Genomic DNA, 24616 nt, shown 5'->3' on the forward strand with positions numbered 1-24616 from the left:
TTACAAATCCGAATGCAAACAGCTGTGTTTTGAACACAAGCATCAGTTGCATTTGTGGGCAGTCAAACATTTCAGGTGGATTCTTTACCCAGGCAGACCGTTCAGGTAACTTTTTAGCACAAATCTAAAAATCGAAATACAAGCAACTCTGTTTTTAATGTGAGCAAACGGAAATTAACTCAAAATAATTTTTTTAGTTACATTTTTACCCTAATGAGTTAGAGATGCATTTCGTATAATCAAGCATAATTTCACGTAATTACCCTATAGTAAATTACACAAGTTTGCACACCCCAAACTTACAGCTCTATAACCGGGATAAGCACACAGGGAAAAAGTGTTAAATGTGCACAAATGTGGAGAGGAACGGGGGGAGGGCTGAGAAATACATCGAGGCCAGGGGCATTGGGGATACGCCAAAGCACTCTTGCAGGAGGTGTCAACATGGAGGAGAGATATTTCAGCCAAATAAAATCAACACCAAGCAATAGAAACAACCTACCACAAAGTGCTAGCAAATGCTACAATAAACAGGCTCCGACAGCCTAATTTAACCTGGAAATCTACAGATTCATGAAAAAAATGCCTCTGGGTCCACTCCAATTCCTTAAGCACCCATGGGTCGCGTAGTGAACTGGAAGGTGGGTTGGGTAGTGAACTGGAAGGTAGGTCGGGATCCCTCTCAAGTGCTGCCAACCAGGTTCTACATGATCCTACGTGCTGCTCCATAGGAGAGGCCATGAATGAACAGAGCGGGTGGGTGACGGTCCTGCAATGCCCTGAAACCAGCAGCAGAGGGGATTGGCCCAAGTGGCATAGCAGAAGAGAACAGTTTGGAGGAGAGATAATTCACCCCCCCCCCCCCCCCCCCAAAAAAAAAGAGCCAAGACGCAACAGGCACCTAGTACAAATACGCTTGGCCTCACTTATGGTGAACCTGTGTATGAAGTATTTGATAATTCGACTTGCGTTAAATGAGAAATACCATATTAATGTGGCCTCTTCAAGCGATCATGATAGCAATTAAACTAAGTAAAACTATACATTTTAACTTAATGACTGCACACCATTGTATGCTTTAGGTAAGTAAAAAAGGTCGGCTTGAATATGGTCTCCACAATTTTAAGGGCACATTTTCTCCTTCCGTGCATCATACTTTAAACAAGCAGTGTCCTACCCTCAAACAGATCTCAATCGAATGCCAAGATCTATTCTTTGGGCATTTATAGTGTCCAGTACTGGGGCAATGATCTATAGTCAAGCATGTACACAGGATTGTTTTTTAATGTATGTTCCTTCTACAGATTCATATTTTACAAGATCACTAATTAAAACATCGACTAGATGCACTGCGTTACGAATATATATGCCTCAAGCAGAGATCAATGTTCTTCAAAAAGGCTTGCAGACTGAACCTGGATCTTGTTTATCTTGTGGTTGCCAGTGAGTAACCCCATTCAAGATACCTTTCACCTTTCGATAATAACCTACTAGCAACGCAAAGAGGTAGTCAATGCATAGGCACATCCTGTTGGTTCAATCGTCAATAAAGATCAGTACCAGTGCTTAATTTGTAATAAAAAAAAATACCAAGTGCCAGGGCCCTCGTCAGGAGGCTTCTGCAGCCTGCGCCACCCATTGCCTCTGCCGGCGCTGCCAATAACAGTACCAGCGCAACTACTAAGCATCACACTCTTCCAAGTGTGACAATACAGACTATCCCAGGCCCCAAAGCTACGAGAATGGCTTGGGTGGTGGGAATTAGACATGTTTAATGTTTATTGAATTAATAAACAACTGTTGTTAATGGAGTTGAGAATTAGGTGCCAGTACCAAGCATCGAAAACCAACGGCTCAAATTAAGCACTACTCAGTACCCTTTCCAAAAAAGACCTACTCTTATTTATTGTATGGTTTTATTTAAACCAAACCAAGCCTGACCTACAAAGGTTGAACAATAAGCAGGGAGAGAATAAGCAGGTAATACAGTGTTATTGCACTAGGCAACAAAGCAAGTAGCAATTATGGAACTACGTGGGAAATGGGAAACAAATACAAACTATGCACATTTATGGATATATATCAATGTGATGGGCAAGAACCGCAGAACAGAGACACGGATGCATTATTCTGGGAACTGTTGAATAAAGAGTTTTTTCTGGAAGCAGTGAACAAAGGAGTGATACGGACCTCTGAAGGAGGAGGATCTTTGCTCCTTAGGGTATATCTGGAAAATCACCAGTCCCAAATATGAGGTCTGTGCCCTGGGATCCCACTTCGTAAACGCAAAAAGTTAAACCAGTGACTCGTGTGTTTTCTGTCCTCATCCACATGCTCCCAGCGAATAATTATGCAGAGTTAAAGAAAAAGTAATTTTCAGTTAAGCCCTGACTGTTTTGTCATCGGTTCACTGAAGTTATTGTTGCCAAAGCAATAATATTAAATACCATTTGTTTACGCAATATTTTAACATCAAGTTAGCAAATTTCTTCTCCCTTCAACCAGTCAATAAGTACAAACAGAGCTAAGTCAATCATTGAGCGATAAGCACCAGGTGTGCCTTGAGCAGTCAATTGATCACGTGTAAAAGACACAAACGCAAGGCTGATGGATCAAAATATCTGCCCTACACTCAAACTATGCTCAACGGTCAGGCTCACCATCCCATTCTTAATTGGCTGAAGGCGTAAGAGCAGTGGAGAAAATTCACATCATTTCAGCCTCGATGATAACAGTGAAGACAACAAGAAATGTACACATACATTGAAATTGTGATAGAATGCACTGAGTCCACCACAACAGCCCATAGTCCTACAAACATGTATTGTCTAAGTTGCCGCATGTCCACAAACACAAAATTAGAGTAAGGAGGATGAATGTTCAGCCCTCAATATCATAGAGGACTCAGAAGTAAACAGCGGAAGACACATTTCTGCTGGTTGCTGTTTCTAAAGGATATTCTGTGCCTATCAGAGGTCGCTCAAGCATGAGCGGGTCCTCAGAGGGAAATGAAGTATCAATGTCCCTGTAACAGTTCAAGGGGTACCGTGAAGAACTGCTGAGATCAGGCAAATCATCTGAGGAGCAGCATGGGCTGTCGGACGTCACCACAGAATGAGAGGTCCTCTGGGAGACAAACAAGGGGCTCTCAATAAGTTAACTTTCCTACAACGGACAGTCTCAGAGCAGATGCAGATTCAGAGCTACTCGATTAAATTACACAACCCCAGGCGCGGCATCACAAGCTGAATACAGAAATCACCAAACTTTTTACAGTTAGGATTATTAGAGCTTTTTTTGGAGTTAGATTTTCTGAGGACTGTGCCACCAAATGACCAAGCCATGCACATTACTTGCACTATCTTGAACAACGTATGGTGACAACTTGTGCCCATCTGTTTCTGGGAAAGTAATCGGAGATAAACAATCTCATTACAAAGAGTCTTCAAAGGAGACTCCCAACAATGTCTTGCAAATCTTCTCGCTTCTAAAGCAGAAGGGCTAAAGCACCAGGCAGATGGGCGACAACGCTGCTCTCGTTTCAGACTAACCTTCCACTGTAAAGATCAGTCCCAGGCCTTCAAGGTCCTTATAGCTGGTCACAGCATTCCTGGTGACCAAATCGGGGAATGGCATAGTCTAGTTTTAGGAGCTTGCTTTATTTCCAGACAAACATCTTTGAGCAAAAAAAAATCAATGTGTAAGTCAAATATATCTGCAGCGACGAGGAAGCTTGGTAAAGATATAAACCAGACTATTCCAACTGTGGGGCAACCCACTTGTACATCATTTCGCACAGGACCAAGTGAAAATGAGAGATAGCAGCCACATAAGATAAAAAAGATTACAGTCCTCCAAAGCAACAAAAAAATGGTTTAAGCAACAAGGAACTTTGCAATGTGTGTCTCAGGAACGCCACACGAGCGAGAAGAAACAAAGGATTTCTTAGGAGCTTTGGCTCAAGTAAGAACAGGAAAGGTTGTGGCAAACAACTGCATTTTATCAGGGAATGTTTTTGTCAAAAAGTTCCCACCAAATGTTTTCCATTACGTACTGGCCGTATACTCTGGCAAACTCAAAAAGTAAATGCAAATTTAATAATGGGATTAAAATTCAATAAAACGCATTTTTCTTCTAATGTGTAAAATATAAAGCAATTGTCGACAGAACTTTACTATTCTTTCCTGCTGCTTTCACAATACACACTTTTCTTTTGATAGCAAATATAAAGGTCTTTCATAAAAAGGGAAGTATATAGCTCAATGTTAATAGCAAATTAACAAATATAGATTTACACGTTTATGGAAATTAATAATCCAAACAAAAAATCTTTTTGCATCTACACAAAAACTTGCCCTTACATCTCTTCCCCTGGGACAGCACGCAGGTGAGCTCATCTAACTTCCCAGGCCTCTCCACATATTCAACAGCCAATCAAGTAAACGACTGGTGTTCTGCCAGTGCGCAGGGTCACATGTAGACGGTGGCATCCTCTCCAGAGGTCGAACAAGTGCCCTTCACACGACCGATAGGCAACCACCGAGAGGTTCAGTTTCTTGACATCTGGCGCCTTCACCTCTTTTTGTACAATGTCTCTAGTGTGTCCTTGCTCGGCGACCATAGCTAACTGCAGTTCTAGAAAAATACATCTCTTCCGAGGGCTCATAGTAAGATGCCCTGCTACTTATATCCTAGACCCACATCATCACTCAGCGCTCTATTAGGAATCTGATAAAGCCTTGAGTTGCCCATCATTCTCATATCACTTAGTATCCTTCCCACCTTCTCATATAGTGGCATATACAGCTACCGTCACCCTACCACTCCGCTAACACAAGCGGCACCAGCACCTCACTCACACTCTTAAATATCAAGCTCCAGGACAATCCTTGCATGACATGCTCGCCAAATGCTTGAACCACAGTTTGACAAACAGTGGATACAGCCGATACCGTCAAGGCACACAACCTCAATGCCACTTTCTTCATCAAAGCCTTGTTACTCCCCATTTCTACACATATTTTCAATACCCTGGTGTCTCCTGATTACATCATTCACCAATTTTATTACTCAAATAGGAAAGGAGGACTAAGTGGTTCTACACAGAACATTGTGGTCCTGCATGCCCCCAGCACCAGCGGTCATTCAGCTTCATTAAACACCTCTGCTTTCACTTCCCACTCTGAGCAGTCCACACAGTCCACCTCATTTTGGACCTATCCAACTTCACCAACCATCTAGTTCCTCTGTGGTTTAAAGCTTCAAGCAGACGCAGCAGCCAGAACCACGATATCGGCCCTCCTGGCCATACCGACGAGCAGCATTGAGCAATAATGTGCCACGCTTCTGAAACACACCAAGGCCTGCACTATGGACGCCATCTGTTCCTTCACCTTCAAAACTGCATTCCACTCTGTGACACACATGTATTGGAGCGCTCATGTAGTCATCACCAGCTACCTGCTCCACTCCAGACCCCATCAAGGACAGCCTATGCAAAATGGTCAAAATTTCCAGTCATTTAATAACTTCTTTATCAATGTTATACTTGACAACTTGTACTCTCCGGCAGCCTCTATGGACATAGACAAAGGTATAAAATGCCTGCTCTGTCAATTCAACTGTGGACCCAGATGATCTCATAATTACCACCCCATCACCACCTACAATTTCAAATGAAAGATCCTCAAAAGGCTATTAACCGCTACATGATGAGATCAAGGACAGTGCCCTCCTTCAAGCTCATCAAGCTTCTGTAGAGGCAATCCACAGCTCAGAAGCCTCAATTATTCAAATGGTCAAAGAGATGCACCATGCGAATGACAACTGTGACTTCTAACTACTCATCCTTTGTGGGCTCTTAGCAGCATTTTCCATCGACTATGAAGCACTAACACTCTTCAATGGAATTGCAATGCAGGGGGGTTTTATTCTAACCAGTCAACAGATTCCTGTTCATCCACATGAGCTCCTCTACGTCTGAATGAATCACCATAACTTGCAGCATTACCTGCATTTGAATCAAAACCCACATCATGAAGAAGCAAAGCCCTTAGCAGCAATATTTTCCACTCTACAAACTTAAGACGTATCTGACTCAAACTTTATAACAGGCATGCAGGCTTTAATTCTCACATTTGTATGGCGGTAACTCCCAGTCAGCCATAAAACAATCTATCCCTGTTGAAGAGTATCCGCAACCCCATGGCCCAAGTAACTGAGAAATTAAAGTTTGATAGGATCAATCTAACTTTTGAGAACTCTACTGACTACCTCTGCCTGTCTACTGTGCCATCTTCAAAGTAGTGAATTTGAGCACACCACTGTATCCGGAAAGCAGGGTTAAGATCCCAGTAGTTGAAGCAACATACGCACTGTAAAAATTTCTAGTCTCAATCAAAAAAAAGTATAACAAATGAGTGTTGGTCTAGAAGTGGTTTAAAAAAAAAAAAAGTCTTTCCATGCAGTGCATCAAGGCCCTGGAACTCGATCACCATGCAGGGCCAACAGGATTTACCCCTCTTATTCCAGAAGGAACAGACAATGTAACTATTCAAGCAACACCTATTCTAACTGACATCTTGGCAAGGAATTCCCTATCCTGATGACACATGACCTCTGCAGAGCCTCCTGCTTCCTTTAAGTTTTCTTGTTTGCATAATACATTCTAGTCCCATGATATTGTGGTTTGTAGTGCTGCTCACTCATTACCGATTGCTTAGATCTGTGCAACTGCCGCATCAACCACTCCATAAGAACTTCTGAATGACAACTGGAGGCACAGCATTCTGTTCACGCAGCTGGCATGTTCTGCTCTCATACCTTGGAAACCTGAGAAATCACTAAGCTAGTAGGCTGAGATTGAAAACCTGGCTTTCTCCTGAACGGAGAATATAATCTAGGGATGTTGAGGACTGTTCAGCCTTTTCATCGCCACAAGGCTGTTTATTGGCAAACGCAGCCTTTTACAAAAGCACTAAACTAGGCACTGGCATTACATGCACATATCCAACCAGGGTCATCAAATCAATAGGTCGTCTAGGCAACTAAAGGACCAACTCATCTGAAGTGAGTGGGCTAAAGGACAAAAAAGCCATCAATAGGCTGGCAAGTAGGGAGGTGTGCAGCTATAACAGGGTAAGAATGTATATTGTCAGCTCTACGACTATTGCTAGGTAAAGAATCAGTCTCATATTGGGATGGGAGGACATTGATGGAGGAAAATAACAGAATTACAATAAGGTCACGGAGAAATCAAGATTAGGCTGCAAGAGGTTTCAAGATTTTTATTTTGTGCCCCTTGTTCATGAGGCTCTTCGCAGTATATCTAAAACGTGGCTTCCAGCCACGAGCTACTTCCTTCCTTTAGTCTTTCAGCCATCATGAAAATTCTCAAGTCCAACTTTACAGAGGAAGCATGCTATCTTGTTGCCAAAGAGAATCTCCTCTATGAATGGTAACCTGTAGATCTTTAACTTACTTCCAATCACTTAATTTTCTGCAAAAGGCTGAAAATCCTCCTCTTTGCCCCTACTATTTAATACCAGGTTCTGTCTGTGCAGCTGTTGCCTCGTTTACTGCCAAGATGCCACTGGGCAATGGCGCACTTCAAAAATATGTAATTGAAGTAATCTTTGGGGATAAACCACAAAACTTCCCGTCAACATACCTCTAAATCTGTTCCAGCTTTTCACCAATTCTAATGGCCAAATATGCTTTCATGCTAAATCCTAAAACTTACATTAAAAACTAAAAAAGGACCTTAAGAAAAACAGAACCACTAACCATTAATGAAACCAAACCAAGAACCTACGCATTTGGGGTCGCTAAGTGGTTCGGAGACTGACTAAGGAGGGCTTCTTTCCCATGCTTTCATTGGGGTCCAAGGCAACCTTGCTTTGCGACCGCTGACTTTCATTCAAAATTTCAATAAGTGTGCAACCACCTGAATAAACTGTGCATGCTATTTCATTAATTACAGCAACCTCAGAGTTCTCTTCAGATTAAAGACTTAACATCTCCAGGTAACTTTAGGAACATGCTCACATCTTCTGAATACACCAACACTGAGCCTGTGTTCCTTAACATATATATATCTCTGATCCAGTCTTTGTTTTGCTACAGTAAATATTCACCCTCAGAATTATCCAAACTGGAACAGGATACAGGTTTGCCTCATGACAAACATGCGTTAATGTTTCATGCCTTTAATGTCCGGGACGAACGTGCAGGATTTACAGAAAAATATGCGCACTAAGTGTGTCTGATTTAAATATTGGTCTAAAAACTGCTAAATTGTGAATGCCAAGAAAAACCCTACTATTTGGACAAACCTTTTAATTATTCCCATGGGGCCAAGACTAAGTCAATAATGAAGCTCATGTTGTGTTGACCGACACCGCAAGCCCGCCAAGAATTAAGGTAGACGCTGGTACCTGCCTTTGAACAAGGTAGTACTGTTTAAGGCACATGTCTTACAGTTTTTCCTTGCTTAAAAAATTACTGCCATCGACAAATGTCCTCACACACTTGTTGCTGACCTTTTGGAGAAATGTTATACACTATAAACCATGTACAACCAACGCATGGCTGATTTCTAGGAAATACCGTTATTACGCCCTATGTACTTATGCTTAAAGTATCACTGCACAGGCTAAAAGAAAACATAACTTGGCATCCGTGTACTTTGTTCTTTCTTTTACCTTACATTGTGGCACAGCACTTTCCACTAATGACTACTTAGCATTCGAAAACTATTACTCATGTTTGTGAAAAATTCAAGCGAGATATGGTTTCAAATAGAGTCAATTCCCTCACGACAACACTTTTTCAGAGATTGCACACATTTTTAGCCGAGAGTTACATGGTTGGGACACGTGAAATGCTTGCAATGAGTTTTCCACAAAATCAGAAGCATGAAGAAGCATAAACGGCGAATGTCCTCTTGAAGCCCTTATTTCGAGTTGGGAGAAAATGACCAGAATGCAGAGATTAAACACTGCAATTTCCCCCTGAAAAATGTCTTCAGACCAAATCTGCCAAAATTTAACTGGTTTAAATGTGTAGGAAAACTCCAGTAACTGTGGAATTCATGTGAAATTTAGCACATGAACACCGAATTCACATGAGATTCTCCATTTTCGCCTTCAAAAATAGTAAGTAATTATGGCATTCGGTAAATACCCAACCCTAGGATTTCAGTATTTAACGAGTGTAGTAAATATCAACTATTTCGACATAAAAATGCCAAATTACCTGGTGTTGCATAATGCTTTTGCAAGCAAAGTAGACAAATCTAACTACTGAGATTTACAACTCTTATGGACTACATGATCACTCTTTTTAGGCATCCAAGTATTTCAATGGGGTTCTTTTCTAAATGTGGGGCCTTTACACACATCTGCAGTCTGAATTTTAAGACCGGGAGATGTGCACGTGTAAAGGAGGCACCGTTACATGTTAAGAAACACAGATCAGTACATATAAAAAGCAGTGAATTTCTAAGGTGATCAATGAAAACTGTGCTGGAACCTGAAGTGCCGCAACAGCCACGTTCTTCATCCACATAGCTGGATACTGTGGTATTTAAGAAGGCTGGGCAACGACCCAAACAACTGCCAGAGAGCTACCACGGGGGACACTAGATTGGACTGCCTCGGACTCTCTTAGGCCTAAGAAATGCAAACGCAGCGTGGAGTCAACCAGTTTCCAAAGGAACAGACCCCTCCACGAGAAAATGTCCCACTTGCAGCCTGTCTTGTACTGGTAGGCCTTTCTGTGTTTTTTAGTGAGGCTTCCAGAGGCCATCCTTGGGGTTGAATAACAAACTCTGTTTGTGGAGAATGAGTGGAATCTAATATGTTTCAGTTAATATGAAAACAGCGGGAGCATTTGGCATTTTGGATCTCATAATTAACACATTCTTTCAGATGGACAGCAATCTGCCCCTGCACGCTGGGCCAATGCCCGCATGACAACATATTCAGAAACTTTTTCTCTTTTGTCTGGCTGCCTCTCCATGGAACGGTCCCTCCAGCCCTCCTCCCTTCTCTTAAGTATCAATACACATCATACTTTAAGCCTGCTTACACTATCCATAACCTCCAGCCAGACATAGCCTGGACAGGTGATCCCAGGAAGGACATCAACGCAAAATGAACTCTTCGCGTCAACCTTGCAGAACAGCATCTAGTCAAGCATACCCTCATATTTTCATAGTTGGTTCGGTCCATGCGGGCAAAAGCAGAGTCCAACTAAAGCCAGACAAAGTTCTGAAGTCTACTCATTAAGGCAATGTGCTCATTTTGTGGATAGCCGAAGTGGCTAGCTGAAAATTCATAGGAGGCATGCTATTCTGGGAACCTAATTTCTATGACTGGAGGAGAGGAGCTGGTGGCTCAGTGCCCGACTGGGTTTCCCTGACCAGGAGCAGTGTGCTGTGTAATGGGAAGGGGGGGGGAAATCAATGAGGTTGTGTGATCTGCACTTGTGAGAAGCACCTACTGATTCAAGCTTTCCCCGAAGGGACCATACTATCACAGCGCCCCTTGGGTACCAGAATAGAAGGTGGTCATGGAGGGGTCGAGCAAGGAGGGTCGGAGGGTCAGGGAAGCGCTCTAGGTGCATTTTAGTTTTCAGTTGCTAGGTGTGCTCTCCCTCAGTTTTAAATTAGATTTCCTTGGGACGAGCATGACGGGGTCCTTACAGCGAAAGAAAAAGAGAGTGAGGTGTCTGAACAGAGGATGGTGGTGGGTGCCAGTGTTGAGGAAGTCAGACTGGCTAGAAAGACCAAGTGGTTGCGAGGCCAGGCTATGCTGCTTTTTAATTTTTGAAATCTAAAACTGGGACGGGCTACAAACACCGAAGAGTAAATGTTACCACAGACTATGGGCTGAGAAGGCTACATTGACACCACCCACAGACGAAAGTGCTGACTGTGAGGAGTTTTATAATCTATGCACACATTTATTTTTGTGCAAGGGTTATAATTTCGATTTGTGCAGAGTTTAATGCACACAGTCATTACTGGGTTTGATAAAGTCAGCTCCCTTTATTACATTTCAACCGGGTCACACCTGGTTGAATTTAATAGGGAGGGGGGAAGGTGGGGGGGATTGTACAGTATGTAATCTGCATATTTCAATTCAGTAAGCACCAAACTATGGATGCTATTCCCTAAGAACTGGGAATAGGTGTAATCCATCACACCCAATAAATTCCAAACCACCGGGATCGCAACTTATTTGGTGCCATAAAGAGCACCTGCAACTTTGGGGCACAAGTGATCAAGGCCACAGAAGAAAGATCACATGGCACATTCCACAGCTAAAATAGACTTGCAATAAGACAGAAAAAGAGCAGCATTTCAGAGGTGTTGCACTTTTATCTTTTTTAGAAAGTTTTCACTAGCGCACAGATTTTCCCACCTTCCATCACCACAGGAAGTAACATCACTGGATCTCTCATCATCCACCTGCACAGGAAGATCACTGAACGTCCATTCATCCACCTGGACAGGAAGTAACATAACTGGTTTTCCCGCCAAAACAGTCTTTAAAAGAAGAAGCCAAGCAAGACTACTTATTTTCACACTACCTACCCATCAGCACAGGAAATGACATCATGGCACCCTGGAATCCTTCCCCCTCCTGGGACCTACTTAACAGTTGCAACACAGGTGCACAGAGGGCACGCTGCTGGTACCCTGAAGGTGTGCCAGAGGCAAGCCCATCTTCACCTGGCCACGCCCAGCACCAGGAGCCTTGGTCCAATCACCACCCAGCAATACTCTGCAGCAGTTCTTAGGTCACTAGATCCTGGAAACTATCCCCCCAACTGCTGTCATGCCGCACCACTTTAGGAGCTTTCACCTGTACCCATTACCGGTCCTCCAGCAGCCACCCCCCACACAAACACTAATAAGGCACCCATTCCCTTCCAACACACACACCACACAAGAACCAACAAAACCTACACTCCCATCCTCCACCACATGGCACAGCAAACCCTCAAGTCAACACCCACTCGCATGCATGCTCCTCAACATGATCACTCAGCAAACACAATCGAAATATGGGACTTTCTGAGCAGCAATGAACCTTACATCCTCTTCATCAATGAGACCTGGTTCAGCCACTCAAAGGCACCGGAAAACGCTATGAGAATCCCATCAGGCTACGAGATTACTCAAGAAGCACACCTTTACAAGCCAGGAGGAGTACTCACTATCATCTACAAAGAATCCATCAAATGCACAACATCCACAGAGAACGCCACCCCATTCATGGAACACTTGTACTTCAAGCTGCAAATCTCTGAAAAATTCACCCTGAATGGAACCATTACCTACTGACCACCCGGACCACGAGCCACCTTTACCAACCTCATCACTGACTTTGTCACTCCACTCACCATCAACTACACAGCCTACATTCTCCTCGGTGGCCTCCACTTTCGCTGGGAAGGCTGAAACGACCCCCTGCTCCACAGCACTTCTTGAAAGCCTGAGCAGCATCAGACTCACTCAGCTAATCACAGAACCAACACACACTGCAGGAGACACTGGACCCCATCTTCACCACAAGCGACAGCATCAAATACAACTCCACCACACAGCTCACATGGACTGACCACTCATCCACTTCTAAATCAACACACCTCAAAGCAACACCCTTGCCAGGTTCAGCAGTCCAACCCGCAGCTGGGGAAGAATCACAGAAGCAGACTGGCTCCGCGCCCGCAGCACTGATCAGCCTAACCCAACAGACAACCTCAACAAGGTCATCAACAACCTGATCAAGAGCTGTGCGGACTCCCTCACACGCATACAACTCAACAAGCACAGTAGATCAAACAAGCAGGCTAGCTGGTACAGAAAGGACCACCGAAACACCAAACTACACTGTTAACAGCTAGAAAGGAAATAGAAAGCCAGCAACGACCACACTGATAAAACTGCTTTCAAAGCTGCACTCAGAAACCATCACCAGCCAATTAGATACCAAGAAAAAGCACTAGTGGATTGCATCAAGGGAAGTTCCAACAGATGCAAGGAGTACTTCTCGGTTGTCAAGGATTTCACCTCAGCCACTGTCAACAACATTGTTGCCTCCCAACAACTCTGCAACAACATATCCAACTTCTTGCAAGGCAAATTTGCAAACTTCTACAGCAACTGTGCACACCAACCCAACCCAGAGAACTAATTGCTAACCTACCCACCACCAACCTAAGACGGCCATCTGACCAAATGGACAATCCTCACCAGAAACGAGACAGCTGCAATCATGAGGACCATTCACTCAGGGGGCCCAACGGACCCATGCCCCCACCACATCTACAAACTAGGAACATCACCAATCAGCAACCCTCTGACCCACATCTATACCTCAATCATGTTCGCCACTTACCCAAATTATTGGAAACTTGCAGAAATAAAAACCCTCCTCAAAAAGCCCACAACTGACCTGAATCAACAGAGTAGCTCCCGACCCATCTCCCTGCTCCACTAGCCAGCTAAAGTGATTTAGAAGGCCATTAACAAGCAACTCGTAACCCACCTAGAACGTCACCGTCTTCTAGACAACACACAATCAGAATTCAGAAAGAACCACAGCACCAAAACAGCACTCATCGCGGCCACCGACGATATTTGAAACATTCTGGACAGTGGAGAAACTGCTCTCATCCTGATCGCCCTCGTAATCTAGGGATCATATTATATGTCAAGTTCAACATGACGGCTCAAGTAAACACTGTGTGCAGCTCATGCTTTCACATCCTACGCAGGCTATGAAAGATCTTTAGTGTTCTCCTCAGAACACCAAAAGGACCGTCACACAAGCACTCATCACCAGCAGGCTGAACTACGGCAAAACTCAACACCGGACTCTCCAAACAACCCCTACACAGACTTCAGACCATCTAGAACACATTCACAAGACTCGTACTCAACCTCCCATGCCGCACCCACATCACATCGCACCTCAGGAAGCTTCAATGGCTCTCCATTCACAAGCACAGCTAATTCAAACATTTCATGCACACATACAAAGACTTACACAACAAAAGAACAGAATATCTGAACAGACGCAGGCACTTACACCAACCTTCCAGACACCTACACTCTGCCTCACTCTCACACACTCCCCAGATCCACAAAAGCATAACTGGAGGTTGCTCATTTGCCTACATCACACCCAAGACATGGAATGACCTCTCTCAACATATCAGAGCCTCCTCCGCCTCACTTCTTGAGTTCCGCAAGAAGCTGAAGACCTAGCTCTTCATACAGGCAGCTTGGGACACCACACCTACACTCCTTGCCCAAGTGCCTGGATACTGGGTGATTAGTGCGCTAGACAAATCAACATTACACGGAAGACAAAAAGGGATATCTCCATTTCACTCATTAAAGGCTCATCTGTGCCTTACTGCAGATCGGGGTCTGATTTGGAGGACCAGTGCTCTTGGGAGTTGCAGTACTATGTTTCCAGAGGAACAAATAATCTGTGGCATTCTGTAATTCTCTAAGGAACATGCATTGGGGATTGATGTCCCAGATAATTAAAGATCAACTAATCAAAGAAGGAATGCAGATGGAAAGTGTAATAGGTGACGTCTGGTGCTGATTTGTTCAGACTACCGATGCATTTCCATCATTGCAGCTTCTCTTTTCTCTCCCCTCCTACACTTACTTCCTACTAACTCCCACTCCAAAAGACACTTAGCCTATAGAGTGCTCTAAATAACCAAAAATCTGATGGCCGAAAGCTCCTAGTTTGACCTGCACTTAAAATCTTGACTACTTTGCAACCCTTTTACCACTGTTTCTAGCCTTTGGTGGTGGTGAAAAGAGTCTTTTTTGCAGAGGAGATATCTGAGGGGTAGGAAGAAGAGAATTGAACTGAACTTTACAACTGCTATGAGGTTGTAGAATGCTGGCAACAGTGTAACCCCTGTAGGTTAAGCTACTTAAGGTAGAGATGTTTTCCCTGGGAGACATCTTGGGTAGTGAAACCTGAGATGCTAAAATCCCAATGGGGTCTAGCGGGGGGAAGGTGACAAAAGGACTATCTGCTGGAGGGCTAGAGGTATTCCTGAGCAACTGGGGTATTATTTGAGTGACCTTTAGGGACATGTTTGTTCGTATTTCTTTGGAGAGTGTACAGAGGCAGATCTGCTTGAGTTCCTTTCCTGTTTCCCGAACTGCTGCATGACAGGCTCTCCATAGGTGCATGTAGTCATTTGGAAATGCATTAGTTGATTGTCCCCTGGGCTTCCAGCTGCATAGATAATGGAGAGAACTAGAGCAGTGAAAATGTCCTTATTGTTCCAAATCCTAAAAGAACACCTGCAGACAGTGGAGTAGAATTCAAAGTGAAGAGAGGGATTACATACATTGGGATTGCTCGGGTAGGCAGTAATCTTTCTGCAATGGCTTGGCTAGGATATAGGCTAGGGTTAGGTCTTTGCTGTCTCCCTCATCTCCCTCTTACCTTCCCGTTCGCCTCCACTTCCCCCTATGGGTTTCCGACCTTTTTTAATCCTTCCATAAATTCCCTAATGACAGGCATTTTAGAAAAAGTCTGATAGCGCCCATTCTTTAGATGTGCCACAACAGCTGCTAAATTTTAATGGATATATGTTCAACCCATTACAGTAATGCACACATATCGTCCGTTTTGCAGGTTTCCTAGCTTCTTTCAAGATTTGCAGGCATTCATCTGGGAGCAGCAAACAACCAGATTCTAGGATCTGGATGCAGCAGCTACTGTCATGTTGCCTTAGCAGGTTTGTACGTGCCCACAGTTTCTCATGAGATTGAATGGATATATTAAGAAGTGTCATATGTGTTTGCCTCTTCGTCTAATTACATGTGGGATGAGGTGTAGCAGGGAAAAAAGTGTAGGCAAATGTCAGAGAACTGCCAATCTACAGTGAATTGCTTAGAAAGGGCAGGTGAGGATACCTGGATGTGAATGCTTGAAGTATTGGTTTATGACCTTTGGGCTGAACTCTCATTGCTGATGGCTCTTGGTAAGTTCATCAGGCAAGTCATTGTCTTCTCTGCAGAGATGTTCTGCTAGCAAGTTTACTTCTAGCACAATGCCAAATCATAAGTGCAGTTCATGACAACAGCGGTGAGTGCCCCAGCTCAATTTAATTAAGTAATACATCACCAGCATGTTGTGTAGTTTAAGAAGAATCACTTTGCTATCAATGAATATGAGGCAGAAAAGTTCGAAGGGTTAGCTGGATAACCTTGAGTTCCAACACGCTGATTTTAAGGAGATGTTCCTGCGGATACTACTGACCCTGAATGGTGAGGTTTAGCATGTAAGAAACCCAAATCCTCAGCAAAGCATCTGGAAAGTATCTGTGGGTCGAGAAATAACCTTTCCAGTAATTAATTCTTTGGGTTCCATCACTGTACCTTGTGCTGAATACTGGGCTCTATCAACACTGCATTCTCCCCATCACCATTCACTTGTGACCACTGTCTGAACAGACAATCCTGCACAGGTTCATGTGTAACCTTGCATTTGGTACTTAGTTAAAGCTAGAGACCATTCTCACTGTCAGAGTATACACGGTGTGGTAAAGAGGAAACAGCATTTTTAATGCCACCACTCTCTCAGGACTGTGCTAGGCTTCACCGGTCACTGCATGGAGTATGACTTTTAGAATAAATGCCATTTGTTGGAGACAATGTGGATTTGTTTTGATTGACTGAATTCTGATTGAGAAGCCATATTGTCTGCTGATGTAAGCAATGCACTGTACTTGGCTACTTCTCCTTATCAGCCAGCCATTCATGTATGGAAATATATGTAAATGGATGCACTGTAGAGAGGTTTCCACAGCCAGACATTTAGTGACCCCCCCCCGAGAAGTTATAGCTCTGAAGGGTTTTACCTTCAAATGGTAATGAATTCCATGTACCAAAATCCTCAAGTCCAGGCAGGTAGCTGAATGAACAGGGATGCCAAATGTAGGTATCCTTGAGATTGAGGGCTGTCATGTAGTCCCCTGTATTAAGAAGTGGAATGACGTCCTGAAGGGTTGGCATCTTCAAATTATTGGAAGTCATCTAGCGCTTCCGAGCTTTTAGATCAAATATGGGCACCTACGTCTTGTCTTTGGAATAAGAAGGTAAAGTGAGTACACCCTTTTCTCTTGCTGTTGAGAAGTGGTGATCTTTGTGGCTCCCTTTTGGAGGAGCACTTGTACTTCCACCAAAAGAAGTATGCTATGCTCTGGAGTCATGTTGTATGGCTATGGATGTATTTTGGGTGGAGCATGATGGAATCCTAGGCAATGCCTTCTAGACAAACCCAAAGATCTGAGGTTATAATCTGCCATTGTGGCAAGTAGAACATCAGTCTGCCCTATCAGGTGTTTGATGGTCAAGGGGAATGAAGAGCTGGTCATTGCTTGGTGGTAGAGGGCCTCTACCATGGACACACATAGCCTTACAACGTCCATTTCCACAGAAGCGTCATCCTTAATGATGACCCTGCTTAGACAGCTGACTTTCTTGCAAGGTGTACTTTTGTGGCTGGTACTGAGTTCAAGGGGTGGGAGAGCTTCCTTTGGAGGGTGGACCAAGTTTGTTGCTTACAAAAAAATTTATTAGACACTTGGTGCAGCAGCGCCACAGCCTTTACCCTGTTGGATGTCTTTGTTTATGTTTTCCAGCATCTTATCTACTTGGGGACGGACAAGATGGTCACCACACAGCTCACATGGACTGACCACTCATCCACTTCTAAATCAACACACCTCAAGGCAACACCCATGCCAGGTTCAGCAGTCCAACCCGCAGCTAGGGAAGAATCACAGAAGCAGACTGGCTCAGCGCCCTCAGCACTGATCAGCCTAGCCCAACAGACAACCTCAACAAGGTCATCAACCTGATCAAGAGCTGTGCGGACTCCCTCACATGCATACAACTCAACAAGCACAGTAGATCAAACAAGCAGGCCAGCTGGTACACCAAGGACCACCGAAACACCAAACGATACTGTTAACAGCTAGAAAGGAAATAGAAAGCCAGCGACAACCACACTGATAAAACTGCTTTCAAAGCTGCACTCAGAAATTATCACCAGCCAATTAGAGATACCAAGAAAAAGCACTAGTGGATTGCATCAAGAGAAGTTCTAACAGCTGCAAGGAGAACTTCTCGGTTGTCAAGAATTTCACCTCAGCCACTGTCAACAACATTGCTGCCTCCCAACAACTCTGCAACAACCTATCCAACTTCTTGCAAGGCAAAATCGCAAACTTCTACAGCAACTGCGCACACCAACCACTGTCAAAAAGCAAGCCAATGAGATTTTGTTTAACACTTGAAACTCTAAGCCAAGCTTGGCAGCAGAGAAGTATGCTAGTATTGGCCTGCTTGGAGGCTGCAGCTGCTGCATCCAAGTTAAAACAAACTGTTTCATTCAAGATTACCTTCCCTTCATGGACAATCTCTGTTGCTGTCTTCCAGCAATTGTCAGAGATGTGTTTAAGCAACTCCTCCATTATGTCCACTGGTCCCCATTACTTTTGCTAGTATTCCCAGGGAGTTTGCGGTATGCCACCATGTGGCACCTCCCAAGGTGACCCTTTATCCTATCGCCTTTATTATCTTACTCTCGTTGTCTGGAGGCAGCTTATCCCCTGTGCCTTGCAAGACAATTCTCTTGAGTGCAGTGTGTACTCCCAGGGAGGCTGGTGGAATATGCCTACGAGAGGAGAGGGTCTCATGGAGCAGGTTTACATTTTTTCTCCACCCAGGGAGTAGCCACAATAGCCTGTATGGGAGACCATGAAATGTTCTGAGTAAGATATAAACATGCTTTTCAGCAAGGGAAGCAAAAGAGTAAAGCACTCAGTTTAGGCCAGTCTTTTTATTACAAATCTCACTCCACTCCTTCCGCATGCATTAGAACTTTACTATGTGAGACTGCTCTTGCAGTAACAGAATTAGATGGTTTGGGATTATCTTGTGGTGAGGCTTTTGCAGGATAAACTTCTAGGGACGAATCATCCCAAGGACCAGCCCTATAGTCTTGTCAAGTGTCGTCCTGCTCATCACGGATTCCTGGCTCCTCAGAAGATGGCAGTGGGTCAAAAGAATGGCCCTGAACAGAATTTTAATTACACCTGAACTTCTCGTGTGGACAGGACTGGGACAGTTCTCTTTTTCTTTGGAATAAGAGTTCCCGAAACGGTGTCCTCATATGCATTTTTCCTCCTTATGTGTAAAACATGAGTTGAGAAAGCAGGCCATGGAAGTAAGTGAGCACTGCCAGGATCAGTGTAGATTATGCACAGTCTCTAATCGGGCTCTTCACTCTCTTTCTGAGAAGGAGATGGTGTACTAGGGATTGATAGAGTGCTCAACTGCATTGTAGGTTCCAGTGATGAAGTGGTGTTGGCTGCCTCTTTTATCCAGGTTTCAGAGCTTCGACCTCAACAGATTGCAGGGGTTGAAAAGGTGTTTTGGTGCTGAAGGGTCTCAACATTAGTGAGTGGTGGCAACAGATGAGGCTTCTTTGCAGGCAGTTTCTTGGTCAAGTCATGGCATCAAGCCTTGGTGTTAAGCTGAGGCTCACCTTGAAGTCATACCCCATTTGGTGGACACTGTGTGTGCAGAGGTGAAACATGTGCCCGACGGCATAAAACATGGGTCCAGCTCCCCGAGTCAGTGTTAGAAACTCACAAAGTAGTTTTAGTCTTAATTGTGGGCTTTTTGGAGGGCCCTGGAGATACTTCTCCAGAGCTGTGAGCGACATACTGTCAACACTACCATTGTATGGCTTTCAGACTGGTGTATGGGCCACAGTCATTATTGTATTGGGTTTATTAAACTTCCTTGGCAACCCTGGTGGATGGTGACCCAGTAGAGTGTCAGCGTTCCACCGTAAAATAATGCACATGCCTCCAATTGTTTCAGTAATTAATACTTTTCATTGACCAAAAAGGGTTTTACACCGAGCAGGTGCTTTTGTTATGGTTCCTTGGTAGACAGAGGTTACAGATCCGATCCAGGTCCAACCACAGGAATTTCATTACTGCACGAAGGGCAGAATTATGAAGTTGTATTTTCTATATCTGCTTCCCAAATTAGCTATTACATACAACTCAGACCCATGCTCTTCCACTGATTCAGTCCCAAAGTGTTTGACTGCAGCAAGATGAACTTGACCCTTTCACCAAATGACTCCCAGTACTCTGGCTTCAAAATTTAGATGCTGGTGCACTAAAATGGAGCATTTGAAAACACGTCCAAACCTGAAGGCGGAAAGAAAGTAATCTAAAGTGGAACCTGTGTTCTGATGCATTGTTGGTTTCAGGGGAGATAGACAAGTGACCTTGAAACCTAAAGAACATCTTCAAACAGAAGCAAATTCTAAAGTTCCAAGCCCAACTCTAAATGAGAGGAGTATGTAAGGAATGTGCTCTACAGCTATACATGCAGCAAACATGTATGCTCCTCATTGAGGTGGTCCTAAATGAACTTATTTTAGGTTACTATGATATTCTTGCCACTTTGAAACATCGCATATTAACATTTGAGTTGCAAAAATGCGACCATACCATTTCTAACAGAAATTTACAATAGAACATGAACAGTTCTAATTTTAGTAGGTTAAAGGGGTGTCTGGTGAACACCAAATTAGAGTTAGTTGTTTGGACTGAGGAAAACACCAAATGATGGGGTTTTAGATAATTCCACTGAAAGCTACAGTCAAGTTAACAGCAGGTGCAACTCTACCCCCAGTTTTTTGTGATTACACTGCAGGAGATGCCCTTCACTGCAAGCAGAGACAAAGCTTGGAGTAACTGCCTTTGCGCATCAGCACAATGTTTACGTTTAATTTCTAGAGGGACAACGCTCCTCAAAAAAGGTGATCCTCAAGCCTGCCACGTTGCTAGGCTGAATAAGATACTTTCATTAACTAGATTAGCATTATCCATGTAGAAGATGTAGAACATCAGGGACAAGACAATTCCTATTCTGATGCTCACAATCAGGCAAACAGCGGAGCAATGATTCTATAAGCTTACATCAACCACGGCACAAGGGTAATGGTCAAAGACATCAGAAGGATTCTAGGCTACTGTTCTAGACAATGTTCTACGGACTAAATTGCAAGATATGTGGTGGAGCCACAAAATTTAGTGCTCCATATTTTCATTAATTTAAATTCATCAGGGAGGAACGTAATAAGTAGAGTGTTAGCAAATGTCTATATTTACATGTTTTTAAGCCAGATTTATATAACAGAACTATAAATCAAGGTATTTGCTTATGTTAACTGCATTCACTAGGCTGTACTTTTCTCTCTTAATGTTGGCCTATTACTAGGCCCAAGCCACTCAAATCGTTTATTTGTAAAATGCACTATAAATTTCACGTTTCCTTTTCCCTGCAGGCGCTTTATCACTGCTTGTTAGCTAGAATAATCTTTTGTTTATGCTGATAAACTGTTAGATTAGGGAGCCTTAATTAAAACTTGATCATGGAAGTGCAGTGGGTGGAGATGGGAGAGATCCTCCTGTACCAAGCAGACCAGACAGCTGCTACTTTCCATGGGTGTGCAGCGGTGAGCTTCGTTGTTCTGTGAAGGGAACCTGGGGAGTTTACCTGTTCCCAGGAGACGGTGTATCCACATTGAGTCATTCAGAAGGATTTGCTGGAGATAAGCTTGCAGAAGCTTCCACTGCATATTAATTGTGTGTTTCTCAGAACAGTTTAGCAGATACTGTCCTGACTTTGCTGATGGAGGACCCAACACGATTGCTGCTGATTCCCCGTACCTGTGGTGTTGGGTTTTATGCTTTAACATCTGTTCCCAGTCCCCTCAACCTTAACGTGGTTCGGCTGATGCTGACACCTACCTCTTACTTTTCCCTTGTCACTTTCAATGCCTTATTTAGCTTGAGGAAGTTTCTTTATGGAACCAATTTCCTGCCCTGTCCATTGTATTTTGCTATATTTCGCATTTTCTTCTATATAATATACAAATTCAGAATGCTTATTTTATACATTGATTTACTGATTGATTTGTAACTTGAATGAAATTTACTAATAAGCCTTCATGGTTTGGAAACCATCCTCTGTCGTTTTGGTGGTGCGAAATTGGTTTTACTGTAATGGAAGTGTTGTACTGATGCGGACTCCTTTTATGCGCTTGCAGTCAATAATCGAAGGTCCATACCAATAGTTGCGCAACTTAATACATGACTACACTAGAATATTAAGGTACAGAAGAGTGCAGCGGATCAGTGGCATGTGCTGATGAATCTATAAATAGGGGATAAAAACTTTTCAAGGTAGTATTATGAGGAAGCAAACAAGAAGCCACCATTCCTCAACTTCTGAAGAAGGGCATTTCATTTCACATACATTTAAGAACCTGCAGCTGGAATACAGAAAAGTGAACCCTGAACTTGTAAAGTGTTAACATTTTTATATTTAAATTTTCCACTGAAAACAGTAAACAGCCATTGAGAAAGATAGACTTGAGAATAGGGGCAGATTCTATTTGTTCATGGTGCAGTACAATGACTAACATTACAAACAGGAATAAGATAGGGGCATGGCGAGAGGGATATCTCGCCAATCTCTTGCCAATCTGAATCAAGCTTTCTAGGGATGCAGTTCCAGAATCAGAGGAACTGCCTGACACAGCATGGCGTGGGAAGAGTAGCAAGTATGCAGACATTACAGATAAGTTATAGTAATAATATGCCTAGTGATAGTATTTCATAGTAGGAATTCAATAAATACTAAAAGTTACGTGCAGGAACAGGTTTTTAGCTAACAAAGGGTTATGCCCTCCCCCCAGATGAAAGGCCTACCTGCTGCTAACATCCACCTAGTGTAACACCCCTTCCCTAAAGTGCAATGTTGCCAGACCATGTACCTTCAGACAAACAAGTTCACTCCTCCAACATCAGTCACTAGTGATCTTGTCACTCTAGCCATTATTAGTCACCCTTCTTCCTAGTCCTTAACGGAGGTGAAATCTCAATTTGAAAACAAGCTTTCCTGCTCGTATTCATAAAATAACCTATTTCTATTAAAAAGGGAAATTGAAATGCATGCCACCAAAACGCCAGACCTTGACGTTTTCTTTCATTTCATGACTATTGCATTGGGGATATGTTTCCTTCAGTTTTCTCAACATCGGATTCAGATATAGCTGTAGTTTCCCGTTACTCCTTAATCTTTAGGGGAAGAGGGATATAGCATCTGCTTGATAATTATGATCTCCTTTAGATTTATCACTACTTTGTTACTGACTTACCTTCAATAGATCTGCAATTTCAAATATTAGCAATTTGATTTTTGGACTGATAGCTTCCATTTTTAAAAAAAATATTAGTTTGTTTTTACCTTCTTTCTACAATCCAAACAGAGCCAACCTCATTATCAGAATGTCTTTCACTTCATTTGCTTCAAAATTCAGATTTGATGCGACTTGTTCCGCATGTCTGCATTGTCGAGAAGTGAGCTGTGCTGGAATGGTTTTGAATTTTCCGTGGCTGTGTTCTAATTTTCTATATACAAACTCTCTACATGTTCTATTCCTAAGACTCATATTCTGACAACCTGAGGCTGGGTGAGGACCCTGCTTATCGTTTTTAGGGTGGGAATGAACATTTCATCTTACTTTTCATTTCTTCTCTGGCCCCATTGCATGTGAACCTCTGCTCACTTTGGTTGAACCATTTCCTAATAAGAGTTATCTCTTGACTACTTAATACAATGGTCTGTCTGTGAGACTGGCTTGCCCACTTTCTCCTGCTCCATCATTTTCTTAGCTAACACTAATCATTTGAGAGAGACTATGTCATGGGTGCATAGCTTGCTTGGGGTGGTGAGGATTTCTGATACAACCAGTATTTCTGCCTAAGTACCTCTTTGCCGCCATTGTTACTTGGTCACGCCAATCTTAAACAATTCTTTTGCATATGCAGCAATTGAGGCACACTAACCACCTGCAGGCTATTACTCCCACAGCTTCTGTCTACACATGAACACATACCTGATAAGGGAGACACATTTACACGTGTACAAGGCAACAAATGCCTGCACAGGTAGAGGAGTGCACTGAATGGTTTTGGCTATCTGCTGTGCACTTCAAAGTCTCACTCCATTTTCCATGCATCAAAACATGCCCAGGCTGCTTCATCTCACAGGGGGCCTTGGTGCAGTGATGCTCCAGTTCAACTTTCAGTCCTTCTTCCTGGCACTCAATTTGACAATCACCAAAGCCTCAGCAATGCGCCTTCTTATACAGAAGAGTGCACGCAATCGTGCCCGTTCTTCACTAATAGGTATACAAAATTATATATATACACATATACGTCTTCATTTGGAGGCAACTTCTGCGTTTGGATACTTATTTATATATAGATATACACACACACAGACATGATATATATATATATATATATATATATATATATATATATATATATAAACACCAACTCCAGTTTTCATTGTTCTGGATACCAACACAAGGACTCTGGTCGTGTTTTCGTAAAAGGTTCTCTGTTATTTTAGATTACGATGTCTTGATATTGATATAGATATATATATATATAT

General features: G+C 43.1%; 1 protein-coding gene across 3 annotated transcripts in view; it reads right to left on the bottom strand.

The window, feature by feature from the left end:
• The window catches only part of MPP7 (MAGUK p55 scaffold protein 7), a 915371-nt gene that overhangs the window by 304263 nt on the left and 586492 nt on the right, over positions 1-24616 (bottom strand). The gene's annotated exons all lie outside the window — the stretch shown is intronic.

The sequence above is a fragment of the Triturus cristatus genome, chromosome 10, assembly GCF_964204655.1.
Source record: "Triturus cristatus chromosome 10, aTriCri1.1, whole genome shotgun sequence".
Lineage (NCBI taxonomy): Eukaryota > Metazoa > Chordata > Amphibia > Caudata > Salamandridae > Triturus > Triturus cristatus.